Below are 22,002 nucleotides of genomic sequence, written 5' to 3'. Positions count from 1 at the left end.
GGTCTATAAAGCCACCACAAACACCGAAGTAGCAAATACTGAATCATTTCCCCTAGAGGAAATTCAGGGTTAGGTTCCTGCAAGCCAAAAAAAAAAAAAAAAAAATTTTGTCAACCAATCCATACATAATCTTGTTTTATGTTTGTTTCTGTGTAAAGACATCTTATTTAACATATACGGCTGATTCATTAATACTGAACTCGCGGCTAACAGCACTGTAACTCAAGTCTGGATGGAGGTTATCTAACACATGTTTTCTCCAAAAGGCACAGGATGATCTTTTTGTGCTTAGGAGCTGTAGACAGCAGTTCAGCACTCTGCTGGGAGGCATTTTAAATAGTGAAATCATCAAACAAAAAAAAGCACAAAAATGTGAAAAACATGACATTAAGAGGAAAGGGCACTAGTTTACAGGGTAAGAACTGAACAAGAAGGCAGAGTGTGGCTTTGTTCCTTCTCAGCTTGGAACATGCATGTGGGGAGCTCAGACTTTTCACTGCTCTGCACATTGCATGACTGTGACTGTGAGTGCTGGCTTTGGGGTTACAAATAAATTTTAGTAAATAGGTGAATTCGCAAATATGGAGGCTGGGATCTCTGAACAAGAGTATCAATTATATATGAAAAAGCTTGGTGTGTTCAAATAGTAAAGATAAGTTTGTGCAGCTGAAAGGAGGAGGATAAAAAACACATGGAAAGGCAATCACTGAAAGGAAGGCTAGGAGAGTGATTTGGGGCTATTTTAAGAAGGGCTTCACATGCTGGGTTTTATGTATTTTGTTGGTCAATTTTTCTCAATATCAAGTATTAATGTAAAATTAAAAATTTGAGAATTCCCCCAAAGAACAATATATATTTTAGTATTTATTAACTAATAAATAAAAGCTGCTAGGAATCCACTAACTCAATTATTTTGCTAATCACAATATCTACATTTTTTTTAAAGTAGAAACACATGTAAAACACTTATTCCCTGCATAAGTAATGCTTGGTGTGAGTGAGGGTGTGTGTGTTTTAAGGATGCAGTCCACCATGTCAGAACCACTGTCATGTACCTAGCAGAGCATCCCAGGCAGAGAGAACAACATGTGCAAAAGCCCTGAAGAGGAAGAAAGTTTGGCTCATGGGAAGACCTGACAGAGGGTCAGGGCTGGAGCACAGTGTGTGGGAAGTATCAGGAAAACAAAGCAGGGACAGATCATAATGAAAGCTTGGAGGTTATTTTATGAAGTGTAGTTGTTATCTTAAATAGAAGATCCTTCAATAGAGGCATAATTAAATAAACTGATATATTAGCAATTGAAGAAACAAACAAGAACAATGTAGTATGATCCTACATATATTAAGAACCCTGTATATTCATGGATACGTATATATGCACACAACCACATATATATGTGTATTTATAGTATACATATATAGTATACACATGCACACACACAGTGTCTTACAAATGCTCAGAAAAGCATTCCAAACTGTTAGCAATGGTTTCCTACGGAGGAGAGCTGGGTATATAAGAGTATAAGGGAAGTTTCATACTTTAATCCATATATTTCTGTATTTTTAAATAAACAGAACATGAGACCACTAAATGGTTTTACATTTTTTCACATTTACATTTCTTAAAGGATCATTCTGGCTTGTAGCAAATGAAGTGAAGAAGGAAAGAGCATGAGTACGGAGCTCAGATAGACAACTAAGAAATAATGGCATCTGGATCAGCATGGTGGCAAAGGATATATACCTTCAAGATATATGTCAGAGGCTGAAACGGCTGACCCTGGGGATAGACTGAAGATGGGGGATGTGGGAGAAGGAAGAATAGAAAAAGACCCCCAGATTTCCAGCTTGAGCAAGCAGGTGTTGCGTTATGACCTACAGCGGGGAAGGGAACCACAGCCACATCTCTCTGCCAACCGCTCACAGTGCACTCTACCCACTCAAAAGGGTAAAATGAATTTGACATGTGTGAGAGGAAGCGGGTCACAATCTGGGAAACCAAAGAGCCTTGTATCAGCGATTACATTGACTGAATTCTATGAGATTGATTCCCCAAAGACCAGGTCAATCTTTCTGCAGAGGATTCAGGGAACCCATTAGTGAAATTACCTCTTCCACTGACAAAACAACAAATGAGGCGTTGCCAACCCTTTGCATTTTGGAGAAACAAAGGTCATTCCATCGAAGGACCTCCCTTTCATGTCCTTGAATGCTCTGATCGAAGTTGTATTTAAAGCCTGAATTAAGTGAAGGTTACCAGGGAAAACCAGGGCAAAGTTGGGGGAAGGGTAGACAAATAATGCCAACAAATACAGTTAAACTGTTTCCTTTCCTCGAGGACAAAGGCTTCTCTCATTCGCCTCCCCAACCCCAAGAAAAGAGAGAGTGGAAGACTACGCAGGCTTCGGCTTCCCTAAAGACCTAGTTTCATACTTTCTTAAACAACAGTGGTATTTAAAACTTTCCTGTGTATCAGGATCACTGAGACATCTGTTTAAATGTAGATGTTCCCAGGTCCCAGCCTCAGTAGAGAGTCAGACTCAGTAGGTCTAGGGTGGGGTCCAGGGATACAAACCCCAAATGACTCTACTACACAATGTCCAAGAACCCCATTTTGAGAAACACTGCGCTACATTGTTCATGATGGTTGATAAAATGCAGTTGTAATTCAGCGAGCTGCACTGGAGGAAGAAGTGGACCATGGAGATCTGGTTGTACTGATACTTTCAGCTTTGTCTCTAATCAGGTAGCTGGGTAGGGGGAAACCACTTTTCTGCTCTGACCTACGGTTTCCGCATTTATAAAGCACAAGTGTTGATTTTGTGGACCTCCAACCTGCCTTCAATTTCTGACATTTAAGATCCCAGGAAAAGACAAAGCGTTGGAAAAGTCAGGTAGGGCTTCCTGCCCCTTGCACTAGAGTATTCCTAAGGTATTCAGACTGTGAATATACATGAATAAGAGCATAAAGTCCAGTGCTTTCTGGAACTGGCTGGTTATGAGCAAATAGGGGAAAAGCTACTTCTAAAGTACAAGATGAACTGGATGTAGGGCCCTTCTGGAGCCTGGCTTCTCTTCCCTAATCACAGGACTCAATATAAAAGCAGGGAAATAATCCAAAGGATGGAAGGAGAAACTGAACCTAATTCCAAAGATTAACTCACGTGCTCAAACAGATGCCCTGTCTGCCTCCTGGGAGCCCTCATATAGAGACTATTCCACCACCTCCATATGATTTATTGGAAAGCCTTTTTTTTTTTTTAATTTATAAGAAGTCAGCATATAGCATTAGAAGAATGATCTCTGGGCTAACGCTTCTTTTTTTTCCCCCTTGTTTTTTAAAAGTCAACATTACAAAGGTATATAATTTATATACAGTAAAATTCACCCATTTTAAGAGTTCAGGATGATGGGTTTTGATGAATGTATACACCATATAACCACCACTACAATCAAGACAGGACACTTCCATCACCCCAAAGGGATCCCTTGTGCCATTTCCAGATGAATCCACACTCCACCTGGCCCCAGGCAATAACTGATCTGCTTTCTATCACTATAAATTAGATCTGTCTTCTCTGGAGTATCACAGAAATGGAATCATACAGTAAATATTCTTTTGTGCCTGCCTTCTGATGCACAACATAAAGTTTTATGATTCATCCAGATTGTTGCATGAATCAGTTTCTAACTGCTGATTTTAACTGCTGATAGTGTAACATCTTAAGGAGTTACCATATTTGTTTACCATTCACCTATTAATGGACAGTTACACTGTTTCCAGTTTGGGGCTATTATGAATAAAGCAGCCATGAATAATCATGTATGTCTTTTTGTGAACATGTTTTCATTTCTCTTAGGTAAATACCTAGAAGTGGAATGGTTGGGTCACATGGTAAGTATATGCTTAATTTTAGAAGAAACTGACAAACTGTCTTCCAAAGTGGTTGTCCATTTTTGCATTCCCACCAGCAATTTGTGAATATTCTAGCTTTTCCACAACACCTAGCCATTATAGCCAACCTAGTGGGTGTGTAGGGGCATCTCATTGTGGTTTTAATTTGCATTTCCCTGATGACTAATGATGTTGAGCATCTTTCCATGTGCTTATTGGTTGTTCATCTTCTTTTGTGATGTCTGTTCAAATCTTTTGTCCATTTTTAAACTGAGTTTTTTGTTTTATTATTGAGTTTTAAGAGTTCTTTATATATATTGTGGATACAGTCCTTTGTCAGATATATGTATTGAGAATATATTTTCCCAGTCTGTGGCTTGCTTTTGCTTTTTCACTTTTTAACGGTGTCTTTTACAGAACAAATGTCTTTAATTTTTTCCAATTTATCATTTTTAAATACTTCAGGCTTTTTTGTGTCCTATATTTCTTGTCTAAGAAAGTTCTGTCTACCACAAGGTCAGAAAGATTTTCTGCTTCATTTTCTTGTAGAAGTTTTATAACTTTAGTTTTTAGGTTTAGGTCTATGATGCATTTTGGGTCAAACTGAGGTAAGGATCACAGTCCATGTTTTTCCACATGTATACACGGCTATTTCAGCAGGGTTTGTTGAAAAGAAATATCCTTTCCTTATCAAATTGCCTTGACATTTTTTGTTGAAAATCAGTGACCAAATATATGTAGGTCTATTTCTAGACTTTCCATTATGTTCAGTTGATCTCTTTCTATATATACTTTTGCCAATACCACACTGTCTTGATTACAGCAGTTTTATAATAAGTCTTGAAATTAGGTAGAGTCCTTCAACTTTGCTCTTCTCTTTCAAAGCTGTTTTGAATATTCTAATTCCTTTGCAGCTCCATAAAAACTTTAGAATCAGCCTGTCAATTTCTACCAAAAACAACAACAGCAACAAAAACCAAAATGCCAAGATTTTGATTGGGATTGCATTGAATGTAGGGATCAATCTGGAAAGAAATGACATGATACCATTTCCTACTTAAATGTTCAATAGAATTCAATAGAGAAGCCATCAGGCCTGGAGTTTTCTTTGTGGGAGGTTTTTAATTATAAGTTGATTTTTTAAATAGATACAGGGCTATTTGGAATTTTACTTTCTTCTGTGCCAGCTGTGACAATATATGTCTTTCACAGAATTTGCCCATCACATATACATTAACAAATTTATTCAGGCAAAAAGCTGTTAGTAATATTCTATTATCTTTTTGTAAAAAATTGAGATACAATCACATACCATAAAATTCATCCCTTTAAGGACTTCCCTGGTGGTCCAGTGGTTAGGAATCTGCTTTCCAATGTAGGAGACACGGGTTTGATCCATGGTCAGGGAACTAAGATCCCACATGTGGTGGGGCAACTAGACCTGTGCACTGCAACTACTCAGCCTGCATGCTCTGGAGCTCGCCCACCACAACTAGAGAAGCCCACATGCCACAACCAGAGAGAAGCCTGTAGCAAAGAGCCAGTGCAGCCAAAAAAACAAAAACAAAAAACAAAAAAATTCACCCTTTTAAAGTGTACAATTCAATGTTTGTTTGTTTGTATATTCACAATGTTATGCAACCATGACTACCACCTAATTCCCAAATAATATCATCTCCCCCAGAACTATGCTGTACCCATCAGCAGCCACTGTCCATTCCCTCCTCTTTCCAGACACTAGCAACTACTAATCTTGTATTATCTTTTAATATCTTCAGGATCTGTAGTAATGGACTGGTCCATTTTTGATGTATTCTATTTCCACAAAGATAGAAATGCAGGAACCTAAAGAGTTGAAGTCACATTACAATCTGGGATTCTAGAGAGATGGAAAAAGAATTTTCCTGAAGTTTGTTAACTAGGTTCCTGTTGCCTAGCAGCACTTTTCAACCAGTGAGAGTGTGCCAAGTTATTGAAAGGTTTTGGTTACTTCAGCCTAAGAAAGCTGAAGTCCTTGGCCCAGTTACCTCTGGCCACAAGCTACCTGCAACCTGACATTAAAATGCTATTTTTTTGTGATATAAAAAAATTTAGAAAGCATGTGCCTACAATACTAAGTCCAAACTAATCAGGATAATATGCAAGGACCTTCTTTCATTTGGCCCCAAATTGCTTCCTGTAATTGCCTTCTACACCTTTCCCTTTGTCCAATCTTTTTATTTTTTTAAAGATTATTTATTTATTTATTTATTTATTTATTTAATTTTTTGGCTACATTGGGTCTTCGTTGCTGTGTAGGGGCTTTCTCTAGTTGTGGCAAGTGGGGGCTACTCGTCAATGCGGTGTTCGGGTTTCTCATTGTGGTGGCTTCTCTTGTTGCGGAGCAGGGGCTCTAGGCACGCAGGCTTCAGTAGTTGTGGCTCGTGGGCTCTAGAGCACACGCTCAGTAATTGTGGCGCATGGGGCTTAGTTGCTCTGTGGCATGTGGGATCTTCCCGGCTCATGGACTGAACCCGTGTCCTCTGCACTGGCAGGCGGATTCTTTTTTTTTTTTTTTTTTTTAAGCTCTTTGTTGGAGTATAATTGCTTTACACTGTTGTGCCAGTTTCTGCTGTGCAACAAAGTGAATCAGCTGTATTTATACATATATCCCCATATCCCCTCCCTCCTGTGACTCCTTCCCACTCTCCCTATCCCACCCCTCTAAGTCATCACCAATCATAGAGTTGATCTCCCTGTTAGAAGCTACCCACTAGCTATCTATTTTACATTTGGTAGTGTATATATGTCAATGCTACTCTCTCACTTTGTCCCAGCTTCCCCTTCGGCCCCCACCCCGTGTCCTCAAGTTTATTCTCTACATCTGCATCTTTGTTCTTGCGTCATTGGGTTCATCACTACCATTTTTTTAGCTTCCATATATATGTGTTAGCATATGGTATTTGTTTTTCTCTTTCTGGCTTACTTCACTCTGTATGACAGACTCTAGGTCCATCCACTTCACTACAAATAACTCAATTTCATTCCTTTTCATGGCTGAGTAACATTCCATTGTATATATGTGCCACACCTTCTTTATCCACTAATCTGTCGATAGGCATTTAGGCTGCTTCCATGTCCTTCCATGTAAATAGTGCTGCAAAGAACATTGTGGTACATGTTTCTTTTTGGATTACGGTTTTCTCAGGTTATATGCCCAGGAGTGGGATTGCTGGGTCATATGATAGTTCTATTTTTAGTTTTTTAAGAAACCTCCATACTGTTTTCCATAGTGGCTGTACCAATTTACATTCCCACCAACAGTGCCAGGAGGGTTCCCTTTTCTCCACACCCTCTCCAGCATTTATTGTTTCTAGATTTTTTTGATGATGGCCATTCTGACTGGTGTGAAGTGATACTCATTGGGCTTTGACTTGCATTTTTCTAATGACTAGTGATGTTGAGCATCTTTTCATGTGTTTGTTAGCCATCTGACAGGCGGACTCTTAACCACTGCATCACCAGGGAAGCCCTCCCTCTGTCCAATCTTATCCCCACAAACATCCTAGACTCCACGCAGAATATAGTATTCTAACCCAAGCAGCCATGCTATTGTGTGCTCTTGAGGTGTTCCCTATCAGATACTGCTAATCCTTTAAGATTCTACTCAAATGCACTTGGGAAGCTCTCTGGAAGGGCAGGGACCATGCTCATCCTCCCCTTCATGAAGCAACAGCTGAGCTGAATATGCTGGCGGAGGACTCCGTACTGATAGGCTCTCAGAATACAAACCTCACTTTTGTATTTTCGAAATTCTTACAAAGAAGGCAAGAAAGGGATCATCATCATCATTTTGTAGATCAGGGAACATTCATCCAGAAAATAGTGATGACCTACTAAACTCATAGAGAGCTAGAAGAATCCAAGTTTCCTTTATACCATGCTATGTATTGTTATCCTAATGTGCGGGTTTTTTAAAAATAGAACCCAAAGCCTTTCCTTCTAAAATGAACCCTATCTTAAAAAATTTTTTCTGCAAATTTTTTTCAGCTTTATTGAGTTATAAAGACATAAAATTTAAGATATTTAAAGTGTACTTGATATACGTGGTGACTTGATATACATATACATCCTAACTCTTAGATTGCAAAAATTTCCTAGCAATGGTCTACAACAACTTATATTTACTTTAAGATGTAAGACTGATGGGAGGGATGGGAGTTGAGGATAGGAATGGATCTTGAATGTGGTACAAAGCTTTCCACAGGGAAGGGGAGGTGGCACACTGGGGCTCTGATGCCCTGAAGCTTTATTACTTTATAAGCTACTGTTGGTCACTTAGCTGATTCAGAGCTGTCTCTATGTGTGGAAGTGTGTGCTGACAACTTCAGGAAATAGAACTGGGACCTTTTCATCTTAAGAAGTAAAAACCACCTATTCCATTTACTTCTAGGTAGCCTCTCTACCTGCGTCTGTGTGAACAATGCAGCTGAATAAGTATCAGAACCGACACTCACCTCTTAGATAATTTTCCATCTTGAGACACACTGACTCTGTGACACAGGGTCCTCTGGGCCCTAGAAACTCTCCCAAAGTCTCAGTTTCTTCCACGACTTCAGGACAAAAGTTTGCAGGTTCCAACTGGGGAGCTACGCCTTCTTCAAGTATCTCCCAGGCTCAAACCTAGTGCCTTTCTGAATAAAACTCTATGGTTGAAACAAACTATTTCTGACGTTAACCCTTCTCTGAGCAAATAACATTACACTGTAGCAGTCAAAAATACAGAATCAAGTCCAGCAGTTTAATCTCTAGGATGCATACCTCAATATTAAAGCCCTTATACCTATTCATGTCTGCCCTCTCTAGAAATTTGGCATTTTATCTTTGTTTTCAACTTTACTGTACCCTAAACCAAAATAAGCTTTCCATAAACCAGAATATAACATAATTTATTAATCCCAAGCTATATACTTTCTAAAATATCAATGTAGAGTGAAATTAGACCAGAAAATGTCTCTAAAGGGATTTTAAGTAGAGATTATTTGTAAGCACTCTTTGGTTTATAATAGCTCCAAGTTTCATCAAGAATGTTATTTATGTTATTTCAGATGCACAAGTGTTTTGTAACCTTCTTGAAGGCAGAAACAGAAAAGATGCATGGTTAAGTGGAAAATACACAGGATTGAGAATCTCAAGATGTGAGTTCAAATTCCTGGCATCACTTACTAGCTGTGTGACCCCAATGAGTCACTTAACCTCTGCAAGCCTTAGTTTCCTCAGACTAAGGAACAAATTCCACCTACCTCACATGGTTATGGGGAGGAAAAAATAAGGCATGGTATATATGTTTTTTAAAAAGCATAATGTACAAATATTAACTTTATCTTCTAATTGTTCTGAATGTGGGCTTCTTATCACCCCTGTATCTGGGCATAATTCAGTGCAAAAGACCACAGTAGGTAACTAAAATGATCTCCTGATGTCTATGTAGGCGATCGTCTTAGTTGGTTAACAAAAACCACACATGCTAAGAAAGGTTAGGTATGGTACCCATATATAAACACATAACTTTGAGAAAAGAACTTTCTAACTCAGTCCTTAAGGGTGCTTAGTGAACACCACCACCTCTCATGTGCACTTGCAGTCCTGGATGTGAGTCTTTGCTATTATTTTCCACCAAAGGAATCAGAATTCTTGGAGGGGAGTTGATTCCATGTTGTGGAATAAAAAAAATTAGGAGAGGTCTGAGCATGCTGTTTATTGAATAATAAAAACAAGCGTTCTTTAAAACACACAGAGAAGAAAATGTCAAGGATGTTTAAAGTCAAAAGGACTAGATTTAAAGGTGTTCCCAATGGCCAAGTTGTAACGTTTTAGGTTTAAAAGTAAGTTAAGCCTGTGAAAATATGAGTTCATAATATTCAAAGGATTAAAGTGTACAGAAGTTTTTTTATACAAAAGAAAGGTGAATATAATAGGGCTTTTTGGGTATTTTTATTGATTTTAATAAGAAGGGCAGTCTATACATGAGACTTTCTTCTATTACACAATATACCTGATATAAGCTATAGATGTGTGCCTGTTTCTATCTGTATAAGCAGAGAAAGAATCAACACAGGGAATTATGAATAAGGAGGAATTACAGGAAAAAGTAGAAATTACAGAAAGACTAGGAAGGATGGATCAGCATTTGTGGTCATAGCTAGGCGCTCACAAAATGGACAAGGGGGTGTCTAACAATTAAAAAGCACTGGTGGTCACAAATACCAACCAAATAGAATGAGGGTCCAACACTATACTCCCAGGTAATACTTCAGCTTGCAGAGCAGAGCTGACTTCATGAACTCCTATTCACTCATCTTCTAGCAGTGGTTCCCAGACTTCAGCGTGCATTAGAGTTACCTAGAGGACATGCTGAAATGCAGATTCCTGGGCCCTGTCCCCCAGAGTTTCTGATCTAGAAGACTGAGGTTGGGGAGGGGTCTGAGAATTTGCATTTCTAACATCTTTTCAAAAAAAGATGCTGGCTGACACCACACTGACTGGGTCTGGAACCACACTCTGAGGACCTTTTTCCTACGTGTATTGCTAATTACAATGATGCGCTTATTGAAGCGTAAGTAGTAAGTTCTGAGTAATGGTAACATTCAGGTCACTAGAGTGTAATGACTGGACAGTGTTTTATAACTCTGGCGAAGTGAGAGACTAAAAATTCCTCATTTCAAAGGAGGAAATTAGATTATAAGAAGATAAAACCTACGTGAAAGGCATGAACTAAAAGTTATGTTAATGTAACAACTGAAGTTCATCTAGAAAAATGAAGCTCAGCCTCATAACCAGTGGCAGGGATCTAAAACACTGTGAGGAGACCAAGCCATGGACCCCAACCAAGGATCAGTTAGTTTACAACTGGATACCAGGACTTAGCCAATTTGAAAAGGTTTTCCTTTTCCTTTTCGTTCTGGTCAGTGATTTCTTGGTTGTTTCCGTGGAAAAGGTCATTTGCCTGGGAAAGTCAAAATTATAACAAATCTTGGAAAGATATCAAAATAAGTATAGCATGCAAATAAGCACAAAAATAATGAAGAAATTAATTAAACCCAATGTGTTGATGTTTTAGAATAAGATTAAGCATAAGTATATAAATAAGATTTATAACCACTGTATTTGTATATGTCTTGTTTACTATTTAAGGTTTTTGAAGTATTCAAGAGAATCAGCCAAATTAAACTTGTCGTGGCAATTACTCGCTTATTTGTTTAAATGAATTTAAACAAATCTGTAAGTAACAAGTAATGTTTACTGTCATCTATTAGGATGATGTTATTCCTCTTCAAGCACAAAAGCCTCTTAGAACTTCCAAATACCTGAGAGATTGCTCACCTCAGACAGAAATTTGACTCTCAGGAAAGATTTCAGAAAGATGCTCCAGAGTAGGTAAAGTAGTTTCCCATTTCTTATACTGCTGATTTAAAGGTGGAATGCTGTCATTCCCAAAGAATTCAACTGCAGGATTGAACATACACTGTGCAAAGTGGGGAAGAAAGTAAAATTTATTGAGCATCTACTTAGTACCAATCCAATCTCAGCACCTGGCTCACTGTGCATGCTCAATAACCACCATCTGCTACCCTAATGCAGATAGGCAGTGTTAAAAAGGATAAAGAGTTATAATAATTATGGAACAGAGAAAAGAGGCTGATTTATTGTACCTTGAGAAAGGAGTCAAAGAATACGCCCGGGTGAAAGGGCAGGAAGAGATTCCATATTTTAAGCATAAGGAGGCATCAAAATACATGGCATCCTCTGGAGATGGCAAGTTCATATGCATGAATACAGGAAACAATGTAGGGGGAGAGGTCACTGCAAGTGAGGCCGGAGAGGAAGGTTTAAAATCAGATCATGGTCGCGGGAGGGAGGGGATATGGGGATATAGGTATAAATACAGCTGATTCACTTTGTTGTACAGCAAAAACTGGCACAACAGTGTAAAGCAATTATATTCCAATAAAGAGATTAAAAAAAAAAAAAGATCAGATCATGGAAGGCCTTGAATGCTGCCCACCAAGGAGCATGGACTTATCACCTAGGTGATGGGAAGAAACAGGATCAGATCTAGGTTTTAAGAAAATCTAACTGAGCTACATACAACATGAATGAATCTTACAAACATGAAATTGAGAGAAGAAAGCAAGGTTGAAAATGTGATTTCATTTATATAAAGTTCAAAACCAGACAAAGCTAACCATAATGCTTAAGGATACACATACTCATGGTAAAGCTATAAATGAAAGCAAGGAAGTGATGACCACAGAAGTCAGCATACCTGGAAGGGGGGACAGGGGTGGAGTAAGAAGGATATGATTGGGAAGGGACACACAGGGTTTCTGAGATGCAGTCATTTTTTTGGCCTGGGTGGTAGTAATACGGGTGTTTCCCTCATTGAACTGTATGCTATATACATTTTTTTTTCTTGTTTTATTATTATTATTTTTTAATTTATTTATTATTTTTTTGGGAGTACACCAAGTTCAATCATCTGTTTTTATACATATATCCCCGTATTCCCTCCCTTCCTTGACTCCCCCCCATCGAGTCCCCCCCACCCTCCCTGCCCCAGTCCTCTATATATACATTTTTTGCACATGTGTTATATTTCACAACCAAATGTCGTAGAATATATAATTGGAAGCAACTGGAAGGATGATGAGGTGGGCAGAGTCTGAAGAGGAGAGAAATCAAGAGTTGGTCACAATAGTACAGGCAAGGGAAGAAAGCTTGAGTAAGGTCATTGGTAGCAGGACAGAGAGAAAAAAGGGGTACTGAGAATTACTTAGAAGTTAGTTTCAGTGACCCATTAGAAACAGAAACTGAGAAAAAGGAACGAAACATGACTGTAAGATTTTTTAAGTTTTAAGCTTGGGAAACCAGATGATAGGTAGGAAAAATACTAAGAGCAGGAGACTCATGCAACTCAAAAAATAATTAAGATATGTTTCACACGGCATAAAATTCACTCATTAAAGTGTACAATTTCATGACTTTTAGTGTATTTACAAGGCTGTGCGACTATCACCATTATCTAATTTCAGACTATGTTCACCATCTAAAACAAAGCCCCAGACTCATTGACTCATTAACAGTCACTCCCCATTCCCCGAGCATCCCTGCCCCTCAACCCTCATGTCATTTAAAGAGAATAAAAACCTGTCTTGTGGGTTAAAACTGTCTTGACAGAGTAACAGTGACATTCAGTTGGTCTCAGCAGCCCGAACCCCAAGGAGATCTTGTATCAGAGCCGTAACTTGTCTCTCTACAAAGACGGGAGCTCTGGAGAAGGTACGAACCTTCTTTTCTCAAGATGTAGAGGAAGATCCCTAGTCTTATTTCCACCTTGGAAAGAGATTAAAGTCAACAGGGATCAAGGTGGCAGAGACAGGCATCAGGTTAGAGTGGCCTTCAGCCAGTGGCAGTGCTGCACCCTCTGGGGTGTGGAAACGTGTGTGTGAGGCACGGGTGGGTTGTCACAATGACTGGGGAGCCCTCCATGCATCAGAGGGCAGGGGACAGGGATACTAACCTCAAACAAGGCATGGGACAGTCCTGAATAACAAAGACTTGTCCCACCGAAAATTCCAACAGAGCTCCACCTCTCCTCTGAGAATCAATAGGGGCAGAACTCCTATTATTTCTGCAAGTACAAAAGCCAAAATGGAGTTATGATCTGTAGTTGGGAACTAGGCCCAGGCCCGAGAACGTGTGGTTAAGAATAGCTTAGAGAACAGAAGATTTAAATTAGCTCACTGTGAAGAGAGAGTATTAATAGAAACCCAGATATTAATAGTGATGACTCTCAGTTAGCTGGGGACGGCTGAGGCCCAGGACTTGTAGCATTCAACCGTCACTTCTCTTGAGTCTTGTGCTGTGCGTTACGGCTGCAGCTTCAGGTACAGGAAGGGTTGAAGGACGTATTCAGTGACACAAATCATCAGAAAAAATTATGCTCTACAGTCCATCTTAAAAAATTAACAAGTCTCATTAAGGAGCTCTTTATATAAGCACAAACTTTTTCTCTCTCTACATTGATTTTGTATGAAACTCTGCCATTGGTCATCCCTTCAATTCCAGCATTGAAGGCCCTGTTAAAATTGGCACTTTGCTTTCAAACATGTATTATATGTGAAGCTCTGGGAAGCATAAGCAGCAGCAAGAGACAGTCCTTAGAGTAAAAGCACTTCTATTCCACTGGTGAACACAACTAAATAAAATACACATTCACCTGTGTGACATATTGCAACAGGAACAACTTAATAGCTGGAAGTAAGTTTTGGGGTCAGCTTTGCTACTTATGAACTGCATGAACTTGGGATCTTTCACATCACCAAGCTTCAACTATAAAATGAAGATGATAATCCTGACAGCATTGTTGTGAGAACCAGAAGTGAAAGGCTGGTTTCTTTTTTCTTTCCTTAAATAAAGAATATAAACGTTATAAACTTTCCTATAAAGTTCTATTAGCGTACAGAAGTGGAAAAGTTTATATTTGATATGAGAACAGTTTAACAAAGGAGGAAGCATTTGAACTAGGCTTCAAACACATGATTAGGATAGCAAATATATTACACCAATAGTAATAATTTACACAGCATCTTCACTGAGCCACTGCTTTGTGCCAATGGGTGTTAATAATGACTTGGTATCAGTTATTGTATTGCTTTTATATTGCCTCAATACATTGTTTATTCATTAATTCTTTGCCAAAATACCTGAGATGCAATTTGTTTACCAGAGTAGCCAGACATCTAGAAAGTGTGAGGCATCTGGACTCAGGGAGAGGTGGTAACCAGACAGGTGATGGTGGGTCCTGAGAGAGGTTCTACCAGAAGCTCAGTCAGGTCAGCTCAGGCAGATGCTGGACATCTGAGACCCTGAGATGAGGTGGGAGACACAAGGAAAGAGGCATAGGCGAGTTCTACTGACAGTATATCTAACAAATAATGCTGTGCCATGCTGGAGCTATTGACAGAAATCAGCTTCGTGCCTTACTGCAAATGACTAAGAATACTGACTTCCCTCCCAACACGAGGCTTGGAAACAATTCTTTTTCCACATCTATGTCACAAGGCAGAACGTTATGTAAGATGCCCTGAACCTAATGAATGCCACAATCAACTGACTGTCCCCTGGTGTTTAATGTAAGTTCTGAGCCAGGCAGTCCTATGGAGGAGGAGGAAGAGGTGGAAGAAGATGAGAAGGAGAAGGAGGAAAAGGGGAAAGGATAAATTATTTCTCCATAATTCTTCAATAAGAAAATACAAGAAGGCCAGTCTCAGCGGCTGAGGAGAGTGGGAGGAGGTCGAGGCAGTGGGCAGATGCTGCACTTTGGTGTAAATGATCCTTTGCAGTTGATGAGGGATCATTTCTCAGACTCAAGTTAGAAGTAAGAGTTCAGATAAATGAGACTGCCATTGCTGCTTTGAACACTTCAGAAGGGGAGATTGGATTTATCAGAAGTGAAAAAGAAGATGCAGAGAATGGACTGGAGGACACGGGGTTGGCTGGGGGGGGGTGGGGGGGTGAAGAGGAAGCTGGGACGAAGTGAGAGTAGCATAGACATATATACACTACCAACTGTAAAATAGATAGCTAGTGGGACGTTGCTGTATAACAAAGGGAGATTAACTTGATGATGGGTGATGCCTTAGAGGGCCAGGACACGGAGGGTGGGAGGGAGTCGCAGGAGGGAGGGGATATGGGGATATATGTATAAATACAGCTGATTCACTTTGGTGTACCTCAAAAACTGGTAAAAGAGTGTAAAGCAATTATATTCCAATAAAGAGCTTAAAAAAAAAAGAAGAGCTTGCTAGGAGTCAAAGAAAACAGTAAGTCCAGCACTAGGGCTCCTTCTACCAAACGCAAAGAGCACTCTGATGAGACGTCCAAGGATTGCTCTAAAGATAAAGGGGCCACCAAGGAGTCAAGTGAGAAAGTTGGTGGTGGGCATAAAACCTGAAAGAGGCACAGTGATTCCATTGGTACCGGCAGCACCAGGTCTCAGTCCAGCTCTCCTCCAGCTCGGGCTCAGCTAGGCATCGAGCCGCTCAGGAAGTTCAAGCACATCCCGCAACTCCAGCTCCAGCAGCCCCTCTGGCTCTCCGAGTCCTTCTTGGTGCAGACATGACCACAGGAGGCATTCCCACTCCAAATCCAAACCACCCAAAAGAGATGAAGAGGAAAGGAAAAGGCAGAGCTGTCCCATAAACCCACCAAAATGCATATTGGGAGGCTCACCAGGAATGTGACCAAGGATCACATCATGAAGATATTCACCTATGGGAAAATTTAAATGACCGACATGCCTGTAGAAAGGATGCACCACCCCATCTGTCTAAAGGCTATGCGTACGTGGAGTTTGAGAAGCCAGATGAAGCCCACAAGGTGCTGAAGCACACGGACAGAGGACAGATAGATGGCCAGGAGGATCACTGCCACCGCTGTGCTGGCCCCCTGGCCTAGGCCACCCCCCAGGCGATTCAGCCCTCCCAGGTGAATGCTGCCACCGCCTCCCATGTGGCGCAGGTCACCCCGATGGTTGAGGAGAAGGTCATGTTTCCCTCAGCCCCCCCACTGCTGCTCTAGCTCCAACCCCTCCCAGTAAGCAGGGCCACTGAAGCTCTGTGCCCGTGACTTGCATGCCATCCAGCTCACTTCTGTCACTTTTCTAGCCGAAGGAGGATCCGTAGGAGAGAAATCCCTCACTCAGCGGCAGGTTTCCAAGGTGAAGGCAGCAATAGAGAGAGACGTTTCCCCTGCTGGCAGAGTTCTGGCTGCAGGAGTGTTGTTGGTTTGGGGTTGTGCCTATAAAGATTCCCTCCAGTTTTCTGGCTAGACAGCTCCCTCATTTCTAGTTCCTGAGAATCAGTTTAGTGGCAAAGCCAGCAGGGCTGAGCAAGGGCTCCAGGTGGTGGTTCAGCCCCAGCCTGGGAGCACATTTTTCCATTCCACAGATGACCTGGGGCCAATCTGGTGGCCTGGTCATGCTTTAACCTGTTGGCCTGCAGAGTCCCTCAGGAAAGGGTGTGCCTTAATACAGCTGCAGTTCCTGTAAGCCTGGCCCTGCTCCCCTGCTTGAGTCCTCTTCTGACCTCTAGGGTCAAATGCCCCGGTATCTGCCCAAGATGCTTCTTTTCACATGTCCTCGTGGGTGTGCATGTGTGCACCGCCCCCCCCCCCCCCCACCATGTCTCATGTCCTCTCTCTGAAATTGGTGAGCTAGTTGAAAGCCAGCTCTGCCAGGTCATCATGGAACCCCCTGTGGCGCTGGTATGCATGGCAGCCTTGCAGGTGACCTTGGCAATACACACACTACTTTTTTGGCTTTTATTGTACAGTCAGTACTATAAATTTTCTGTTTTGAGTTTTATAACTTTGTAGCATTTGAGATACTGTTGTGTTTGTACTTTGCTGTGTACAGCAAAAGGATTGTGTTGAATAGACCTAGGATTAAAGTGCAAAAAACAGAACAAGAACACAGAAAAAAAACCAAATGGGAAAAGCAAGAGGGAGATTATTTTGCACTTTCTCCAAGCTGCGTGGTGTTTAGCCTAAGAATAATAACTAAATACATTTACTCCTTGCCAGGCACTGAAGTATATGCACTTTATACATATTTCATCCTTACAACCATCCTACGAGTAGTTACTACTATTATTGCATTTTAAAGATGAAGAAATTGGGGCATGAAGGAGCTAAATATATAACCACAGATAAAAAGGTATGAAATATCAAATATCAAAGCCAGGACTTCTGACTCTGTCTTCTGGGCTCTTCTTGCTGACCAAGGATTCTTCTCTTAAACTCAGACCTGCCTTACATCTCTCATCTAGGGATTTTTGCAGCTCTTTAGGTGTGAAGTACTAAGACTCTCAACGAGGGTGGTAGAAGCAGGAACTGAAAACAAGACACTGTTATCTCATACACTGTTTTATGTTGAATCTTACAATCAGAGCACCTTTGAGTGGTGATCTATCAGAAAAACTGGGTTCAATCCTTAGTCTGCTATTTATTGTGTGACCCCAGGAAAGTTCCATGACCTCTCTAAGACTCATGAAGAAAGTATCACCCGCTCTGTTTATCTTATGAGGTTGTAGTGAGAATCAGATGTACATGTGTTAGTGTGTTGGCTTTGGGACCACTCTGAAGATTTTTTTTTTAAAGTTCTTCAAATGCTTGGATCAATGCAGCTGCCAGATAAATGAAGTGTTACCCACTACAATAAAGCAGATAGTTCTGAGACTGGATCAGAACCCTGGATTGTTGGGAATGTTAATAGCCACTGCCGCTTTACGTGTGAGCCTTATGTAAAGCACCTCAGGTGACTCCTGTCTGACTCAGATGCTCAGGGAACGATTCCTTTCCTTGCTGGCTCCCAGCACTAATGCCTCCTACCCCCCATCCCCCCGCTTTGCGCTTTTATCAGTGAATTACAAGCAGCTTGATACTCCATAGACTAAGGAATAATCCAGGTAGGAACAGAACAAGAACTGTCTGGTGTTCCCCGATCTCAGAACACTGGGGCTCATGAGCAACACTCATAGCCTCCCCTATGTTTCAGTTTCCCCACCTCACAAACAGGCTGATTCATTTGTTCAGGGTACACCATGGAGTCCTGCCAAATGCAAATACACTGTCTATGGGGCACGTGCCAAGCTATGCTGGGAGCAGGCTCGTTACTGCCACAGTCACTACAACAAATAACAACAAAAGCCTCTAGGTGCAAATTAGCACACATAATAAACTTAATTCAAGAAACACTGGAGAGACCCTTAGTTGCATTTTAATTTACACAAGCACCATTTATCACACACGTGCCATGGGGCCTCTACACACTGAAAATAAGACAAAAATAAAAAAAATTAGTATAGATTAGCTTCTACTATGCCTTGGTGACCCCACCAACTTAAATCCACCTACCACACACGTACACCAAAAAAATAAAAATAAAAATAAAAAAATAAAAAAAAGAAGGGAACGCAGGGAAGGTGGCAGAAAGAGTAACTGAAAAGAACTCACAGTCTGGAAATTATGAGAGAGATGTGTGTTCTATTCCAAACTGGATTATTCCCTAGCCTCTGGACTTAGAAGTATTGAGTCCTCTGTAATTCACCCATAAAAGCACAAAGCCAGGAGGGAAGTAAAGGAATCATTCACGAAATGCCTGAGTCAGACAGGAATCACATGCGGTACCTTACATATAGGACTCACATGTAAACAGGAGTGGTTACTAATATTTCCAACAAACCAAGACAAAATCATTGTGATGGTACTTGTAAACCCCTTTTCCTAAGTAATACACAGTGTGTTACAACAGGGACAAAACACCAGATATAGAAACGAATAATACTAGCTGGCATTTGAGCACCTATACAGTGTGCCAGTATTGTGCTAAACTCTTCACTCATTTACACTGTCTGATTTTCAGTACTCACAACCACTTAGGAAGTACATGATATTATCTCCATTTTGTGGACAAACGAACCGTTGCTTAAAATGGTTAAGCATCTTGCCTGGTCAGTCACCCAGGTTCAAGTCCCACCTCAGTCTTCTTCTGCCTGTGTGACCTCGGCCAAATCCCCCAACGTCGCTGTGCTTTAGCAACCTAACAGTGAATGGAGACAAGACCAGTCCTCCCTGCCACTCATTGAATGCTGCAAGGACCACACGCTATACAGAAGAGTAAAGTGTAAAGTGCATGTAAAAGTATTTTGTCTTTTCCTAAGTGAACTTGTAGGCAATGGCAGGCAGAGACCATGTCACATGATCTTTTAAAATCCCTGAAAGATTGTAATGCATGTGCTGAATGATTATGCATTTATACTCACTATGAATGAGTACATATCAATACAAATATGAATATTATGATTATGCATTCAAGATCACAGGTGAACAAAAACTGTCTAGCCATCTTTTCAATGTGTTTCCTGAGCACCCAGTTCTGTGGCTGGCGTTATGCCACATGCCATGGAGACACAGGGATGAGTGTGAGGACTTGGGGAAAGACAGTAAGTAGTGCACTAAAGGCAGAGTGATTAAAATGACTGTGGGGAGTAAAGGCAGCAGTGAGAACTAACACAGCTCAACTAAGGGTTCATCGTGGCAGGAAAGGAGGGAGGCAGATAAGGCTGAGAAAACAGATTGGGACAGACTGTGGAAAAGCTATAAATGACCCTCGTAAAAGAATTTCAAAACAGTCAGCAAACTGCAGGAGCTACCTTAAGAGAAACAGAGAAGCATAGTCACACGTGGAAGGAGGAGAGTAAAAGAGCAGAAGAAGGGCTCTCAAGTGAACTGGAACCCACCCATTAAGTTCTGCTCAGGGCTAGCTGCCTATGCCATTTTTTCCCCTCTCTCTCCATTTTCCTTCTTACTTTATATCATAAACGGTCTTTTTCTTTTTCTTTTATGCCTTTGGACTACTTAGGTTACAAAGGGCCCTGCTTTCAGCGTGTCCCCAGGGATATTTCAACTTCTGTTTTCTTATCTGTTATATAGTTATAACATTCCAGGATTATCATGCATATAAAATGAGATAACATATAACTGTGTGCAACAGATGGTGCTGGGAAAACTGGATATCCACATGCAAAAGAATAAAGATGAACCTTTACACCATATACAAAAATTAACTAAAAATGGATTGAAGACTTAAATGTAAAAACTATAAAATTCTTAGAAGAAAACATACAGGAAAAGCTCCATGATGTTGGATTTGGCAATGATTTCTTGGATGTAACACCAAAAGCACAGGTAACCAAAGAAAAAAAATAGGTAAATTGAACTACAGTAAAGTTTAAAACTTCTGTAAATCTTAGGACACAATCAAAAGAGTGAAAAAACAACCCATGGAATAGGGGAAAATATTTGCAGATCATATATCTGATAAGGGGTTAACATCCACAACATATAAAGAATTGTTACAACTCAACAATGACAAAAACAACCTGAGTAAAAAAGGGGCGGATCTTTTTCTTTTAAAGTTTAGTTTTAATTTTACTTAATATTAGTTTTTAGGTAGCCACATATGGCTTGTGGCTAACAAGCTGGAAGCACAGGGTGAGGTTTTTGTTTGTCGTCCCACTAGCTATCTATTTTACAGTTGGTAGTGTATATATGTCTATACTACTCTCTCACTTCGTCCTAGCTTTCCCTTCACCCCCTGCCCCCCCAGTCCTGTGTCCTCCAGTCCATTCTCTGCATCTGCATCCTTATTCTTGCCCTGTCACTGGGTTCATCAGTACCTTTTTTTTTTTTTTTAGATTCCATATATATGAGTTAGCATACAGTATTTGTTTTTCTCTTTCTGGCTTCCTTCACTCTGTATGACAGACTCTAGGTCTATCCACCTCATTACATATAGCTCCATTTCATTCCTTTTTATGGCTGAGTAATATTCCATTGTATATATTGTGCCACATCTTCTTTATCCTTTCATCAGTTGATGGGCATTTAGGTTGCTTCCATGTCCTGGCTATTGTAAATAGTGCTGCAATGAACATTATGGTACATGTTTCCTTTTGGATTATGGTTTTCTTTGGGTATATGCCCAGGAGTGGGATTGCTGGGTCATATGGTAGTTCTATTTTTAGTTTTTTAAGGAACCTCCAAACTGTTTTCCGTAGTGGCTGTACCAACTTACATTCCTACCAACAGTGCAGGAGAGTTCCAAAAAGGGGCAGATCTTGATAGACATTTCTCCAAAGAAGATACACTAATGGCCGGTAAGCACATGATAAACTGTTCAACTTCACTAATCATTAGGGAAGTGCAAATCAAAACCACGGTGAGATACCACTGCACATCCATTGGGGTGGCTGCAATCAAAAAGAAAAGAAAGAAAGAAAGAAAATAACAAGCGTGTCAAGGATGTGAAGAAATTGGAACCCTTGTGCACTGTGGTGAGAATATAAAGTGGTGCAGCTGCTATAGAAAACAGTTTGGTGGTTCCTCAAAAAATTAAAAATAGAATTTCCATATGACCCAGCAATTCCACTTCTGGGTATGCACCAAAAAAGAATTGAAAACAGGGTCTTGAACGATACTTGTATACCCATGATTATAACAGCATT

The 22,002-nt window shown here is 40.4% G+C and overlaps 1 protein-coding gene and 1 pseudogene across 1 annotated transcript in view; one reads left to right on the top strand and one right to left on the bottom strand.

Moving 5' to 3' along the window:
• The window catches only part of GAB2 (GRB2 associated binding protein 2), a 178,805-nt gene that overhangs the window by 74,363 nt on the left and 82,440 nt on the right, over positions 1-22,002 (bottom strand). The gene's annotated exons all lie outside the window — the stretch shown is intronic.
• Positions 12,765-16,535, top strand: LOC130860154 (RNA-binding protein with serine-rich domain 1-like; annotated as a pseudogene).

Source organism: Hippopotamus amphibius, chromosome 9, assembly GCF_030028045.1.
Source record: "Hippopotamus amphibius kiboko isolate mHipAmp2 chromosome 9, mHipAmp2.hap2, whole genome shotgun sequence".
Lineage (NCBI taxonomy): Eukaryota > Metazoa > Chordata > Mammalia > Artiodactyla > Hippopotamidae > Hippopotamus > Hippopotamus amphibius.
Note: the sequence above shows the minus strand (reverse complement) of the source record. Positions and strands in the feature narration are given on the sequence as shown.